The following is a 5985-nucleotide window of genomic DNA, read 5'->3' as shown; positions in this document are numbered from 1 at the left end:
GTACAGAGCTTCAATGCTCATGCCGTTTGATTCTAATGAAACTAGACTCAAAAGGGAATCTGCACATATAAGGCACGACTTCTAATTCCTTCTGAATAATTTATGGTAAACTTTCAAAGTCGAGACAGGGGATCCAGAAACCGTTCTGGCCCTGTCTCACGAGAACTTTAATATCTCTCAGTATACTGCTCATATGGTCGTTTCGTTTCATCCATATGAAAATACATTCATCAAGGTTCAATTTCATAATTTATTCACTATTTAATTCTACTTCTACTATTTTTAGTGATTTTTCCATCTCACCTCACTGCTGCTGGCAGCATCTGTTACCAAAGCAAACAATGACTATTTCATAAATCTTCTATGGCCAACTATTACATCATACATAATACAAACTATGGCCACCTTATCAAAATTTAGGTTTCTAAGGCTCGTAACTATAGGTTTTAGAATCACACTCAACCGACCACATAGGCCATTTTCGCATGGCTTAAAGTTTACAACCCACAATTCGACAAAACAAAATAGCCTATACATGCCAAATGTTCTCCTAGCTCAACTACGAAGACAATACCAAAAGATTTTCAGCCGGTGTGATAACTTCAACGACGGTTCCGAGCACGCAACAATACGAGTCCAAGAGACCTAAAATGGGTGACAAGAAAACACCGAGTGAGTTTATAACTCAGTAAGTCATAAGCATTCAACAATCATCCATTGATAAAGTTATCACCACATGAAACAATAAACGAGGCTAGGTACTCATCCATATCGAAACTATACCATAAATCCTCGGACCTTTCGGTTCAATCTCATACCAAGTCATACATCCACATTTCATATTCTATACAATAAGATATTTGAGGCACTTTACACACCAACTCATTCACACCACAATTATACAATTGCAATCATCACATAGATCTAAAGCTTACCAAGCTCAACCCCGAGCATGAACATATTTCCTAATCGTCATGAGCTCAAGGTACTTACCCGATCCGCTGTCCATACTCAACTCGATGGAGACACACCTCCATATATATAGAGTACGCACACACGGCTTAATACTCGATTTCGCACACTTAGTGCCATGCGATTTAAGCCCGCACACATAGTGCCATACCTTCGAGCTCGCACACCCAAAGGTCAGATATTTCCAGCATGCACACTTAGTGCCATATATTTCCAGCATGCACACTTAGTGCCATATATTTCCAGCACGCACACTTAGTGCCAATCTCACACCGTACACACGTATTGCCCAAGACACTTAGTGTCGAAAGCAAACTTTCTACACATTTCACTATTTCTTTTACATTCAACAATTGTCATCACTCCATACACATACAATTTCATTTATATATATATAGCATCCCATTAAACACAATTGCATAGATTTTACAATCATTTAAGCAATATCAAACATATGTGCTTAATGACTTACCTTGTTTTGGGTAGAACGGTTCTAATTCGCTACTCGCTTGCTTTCTCCTTTCCTTTGTCCGATTTAGTTCCCTTTGCTCTTGAGCTAAATCAAACAATTTACCTCTCCATCAAACACAAACATACGGCATTCACATACATTATTATGATTATTCCCGAATACTTAACACAACAAAGCTGAAAATTTACTCAATCTCATCTTAATTTATTGCTACTTATTTATCAAAATTTCCAATACAAGGTATTTAACACCTATGCCCATTTATACCCCATATGGCCGAATGTATGTATATATGTATATATATACAATGTCAATTATAACATCTTTTAAACACCTAATTTCACCTTATGAACACTTAATCAATTTTTTTTTCCTAATCTAACATATATTTTCACATCCATTGTATCATCATGTAAAATCACATATAACTCATATAGGTGCAAGGTCAATTTCAAAGTGTCCATAACCATCCAAAACACAAAATTTAACTATCATGCAAGAAGCATAAACCATGCTCATGAGCATGCCATGGCCAATACATCACACACCATACTCCTTATAATTTTGGTCATGGTTAAACAAAGGACTCAATGCCCTACTCAAGAATACTAAAAGAAATTTTCAAGAGTAGTCAATCCATCATTGCATGCATCATTAGCAAGCTTCACACTTAGCATGCAATGGCTTCAACACAATATCAACCTTGGCCAAATACCATTTCTATGGCATAACAAGGATTTGAACCATGGCTAATCATGAACATCAAGTTAGCAACTATAACATACATGAATCTCATGACACAACCTCATACATACCTTAATCTTGATGCATGTATAGCCAAATCTCCTTCTAGATCTCTTCTAAACCAAAAATGGAGCAAAAATCCTATCTTCTTCCTTAGTATTTTCGGCCAAAAAGGAAAGAACAAGGATGAACAAATTTTTTTCTTTGCTTTTCTTTCACTCACGGCACAAATGGGGGAAAGGATGAGCAAATTTTTGATTTTTTTTTTTGTTTCTCTTCCTACATGCTTAATTTTTTTATCATTTCCCTCATCATCCATTAACAAAACATGTTTCAACATGTTTTCTTTGCCCATAAACCATGTCATGGCCGGCCACTAAGCTTCCTTTGGGGAAATTTGACATGCAAATACTTTATTTTTGCATGCATTATCAACAAGTCATCACACATTTCCCCATCATACTTTCACATTTATAACTCTAAATCAAAACATCAAAAATGTCACACATGAATTAACACATATCATAGGCATCAAAATAAATTTTAAATTATTTTTATGCCTCGGTTTTGTGGTCCCGAAACCACATCCCGTCTAGGGTCAATTTTGGGCTGTCACATTGCACCTCCTATTTCTGCTTGTGTTACTGCAATCTTTGAGGATATCGAGGTGATGGAACTTTCGGTTGAACCAGACAACTTTTTTGAGTAGGTAAATCTGCATCAAAAGAAGATGTTAAAGTATCTGAATTCACTAAGTTAGGATTTACCTTGTCAGTGTTCACAGATTTTAATTCCTTTGGTGTAGGAATTTCAATAGCTGGTTGATTCTTCTCAACGGGCTTATCTTCAACATTAATCAGTCGGGATTCCAAAATTTTACAACTTAGCAATGCTACTGCCTTGATAAGTTTTTTACCCAAATTTCTTGGATTCTCAGTATCGTTCGACAAAGTTCCTTGTGGTCTATTACGAAGCTCTGTAGCTAACTGACCCATTTGGTTTTCCAAATTTTTTTAGTGTTGCTTTTTAGCTTTGGATCAACGCGTCATTCTTTGCCATGTACGCTTTCAACAAGTTCTCCAAATTGTTTGATGCCTCAGCTTGAGGTGGTTTTGGAGCTTGTTTATTAAACCCTTGAGATTGGTTGAGTCTATGCTGCAATGAGTTGTGGTTCAGTCCATTTCCTTGGTTGCTTCAAGAAAAGTTCGGATGATTACTCCATGAAGGATTATAGAAGTTGGACTAGGGTCCTTGTCCACGCCTATTTTGATATCGATTCCTCACATAGTACAGTGACTCAGGATTTGATGAACAATTCTCAAAAGAATGACCTTCCCCATAGTACACACAGGAAATTACTTCGTACAGAATTGGTGGCTGAGCCGCAAAATTATTTGTACTATTAGTGGTAAATTGTTTTAACATAGAGGAAATAGACGATACCTGAGCTAATAACGAAGTAAGGGCATCAACTTCATGAACTCCAGCTACACGTCTTCCTAAAGTTGCTCTATTTGTTGGCCATTGATAGTTATTACTCGCGATCCTCTCAATGATCTCATAAGCCTCATTATAAGACTTAGACAAAATTGCACCATTCAAAGAAGCATCTACCATCAATCTTGTATGTGCATTGAGACCATTATAGAATGTCTCCAACTGGATACAATGAGGAATCCCATGATGAGGACACTTACGCAGTAACTCCTTGAATTGCTCTCAAGCCTCATACAAAGACTCGTTATCCAATTGTTGGAAGGTTGTGATCTCGTTCCTCAACTTAGTGTTTTTGCTAGGCAGGAAATACTTAACCAAAAATCTCTCTGCCAATTCTTGCCATGTAGATATGGAACTTAGTGGCAATGAATTGAGCCATGCTCATGCTTGATCTCGCAACAAGTATGAAAATAACTTCAACCTCAATGTATCTTCATTTACACCGGCTATCTTGAATGAATCACTCACCTCCATAAATAATCGAAGGTGGATATGTGGATCTTCTGTGGGCATACCACTAAATTGGCCCTCAGTTTGGAGCAGTTGAAACATCACTGGTTTCAATTCAAATTGGGTTGCCTCAATATCTAGACTTCTAATTACTGGATTTAACTCACTGAAAAGTGGCACAGCATATTATCTAATGCATCGATCCCTATCTTCGGCAATGAGGATAGGATTTCGTACATGATCGGCTTCATTACCTTGGTCTTGATTCTGATTCCCTAGTTCCATCTTGACTTGTCTTTGAGCTATTCGTTCACATCTTCTTTGTTTGAAAGTTCGCTCAATTTCAAGGTCTATAGGGAGTAAATCAATAATTCGATCTATGCTCAAAAACACCTGAAAATAAAATCACAAAATTAAAAAGAATAAGTTAGTAATGTTAAAAATAAATCAAATTGAAAATAAATAATTTCACGAAAAGAATGACTATGGAAACATTTGACAATCCCCGACAATGGCGTAGAAAACTTGTAACGCTGGGGATTGTGCAAGTGTACACAGTCGTTATCAAGTAATTAGTAAGTATCGAGTTATCGTCTCCACAGGGATTGTATTTGTGCTAAGTCACTTAATTTGTAAAATTATATTAACAATTTGGTAAATAAAAACACAATTTAGTTGAAAAGTGATGATTAAAATATATTAGACTAAATGCAATGATCTCTAATGCAAATTAACCTAAGTATGCAAATTATATGAATAAAATAGATTTTAGCAAAATTAAACACAATTAGCAACAATTATAACATAAATAAACTAGGACAATTACTTTAATTAAACTCAATTTATTATTAACATGCTTAATAATATTCGGAAAAACATTCCATGGCAACTCGATCTTTTATGAGTTTGGAAACCAAGTTAGGTCCTTTCGGAATCCTTTACTTAGTAACTACGCATTTTACTGATCTTTATTTCCTAAGAGTTTCTTAGTATTCGTGCGAGGTAACAAGGACATGTTAGGTTTGAAACAGTTTAATCACACAAATCTAAAAACTATGTAGACAACAGAGCCTGGTTAGCGTTGTTATGCAACCCGTAATTTAATCGGGTTAGGATCTAAATTGAGCATGCACATTTCAATTAAGTGTCCACTAGCCGTCGTCTGGTTAGGATCGCTCAGCTAATTTAGGTTCATTTCAATCAGGTATGAACAAAATACAGACTTGATTTTAATTGAAAACATAATCGATTGAGGCACAAACATTATAAACATGAATCTAATAAATATTATTTAATCAAAGCAGTCATCCTAGCTTAAATAAAATTAAGCTAACATTGTTGCAAACAAGAACAAAGAACATATAGCAAACATCTTTAATTTAAATTAAAGAAAAGAAACATTAAACCCAATTCAGAGAGGCTGTCACCCAAGACTCTGACTGACGAGGCTCCTTCGTTCCTTTGCTTCGCTCCTTTATTGATGGCTCTCCAAGGTGGCCAACCAAGGGTTCTTTAAGAGGCTCAAATGCTAAAATCTTTATGGAAAGATGATGATAGGCGTGGGGAGAAAAGAAGAATGATAAGAGAATGAATCAGGAATGAGGGATGAGTAGAAATGTGAGAATGAGGTCTTATTTATAGGTGAGAAGAGGGGGATAGTTTACTAAAAATAGAATTTTTCATCTTTTGAAACATCTTCCATGGGTGGCCAGCCATAATTTGAGGAAGTTGAGCTGATTTTTTTCTTGATTTTTGGTCAATTTGAGTGCCATAACAACTCAAGACTGTGACTCGGTTAAGTGCAAATCTTTAGGTAAATCTCTAATTTCTTCAACTCTTCAAGGACCTTG

General features: G+C 36.0%; 1 non-coding gene across 1 annotated transcript; it reads left to right on the top strand.

Annotated features, from left to right (window-relative positions):
- Nucleotides 1-3863: 3863 nt before the first annotated feature.
- Nucleotides 3864-3970, top strand: LOC128280237 (small nucleolar RNA R71). Its single transcript, XR_008270417.1, has one exon. It is a non-coding gene; the product is annotated as a small nucleolar RNA R71 (small nucleolar RNA).
- The last annotated feature ends 2015 nt before the right edge of the window (nucleotides 3971-5985 follow it).

Source organism: Gossypium arboreum, chromosome 8 (genome assembly GCF_025698485.1).
Source record: "Gossypium arboreum isolate Shixiya-1 chromosome 8, ASM2569848v2, whole genome shotgun sequence".
Lineage (NCBI taxonomy): Eukaryota > Viridiplantae > Streptophyta > Magnoliopsida > Malvales > Malvaceae > Gossypium > Gossypium arboreum.
This window is presented reverse-complemented; position numbering and strand designations above follow the sequence as displayed.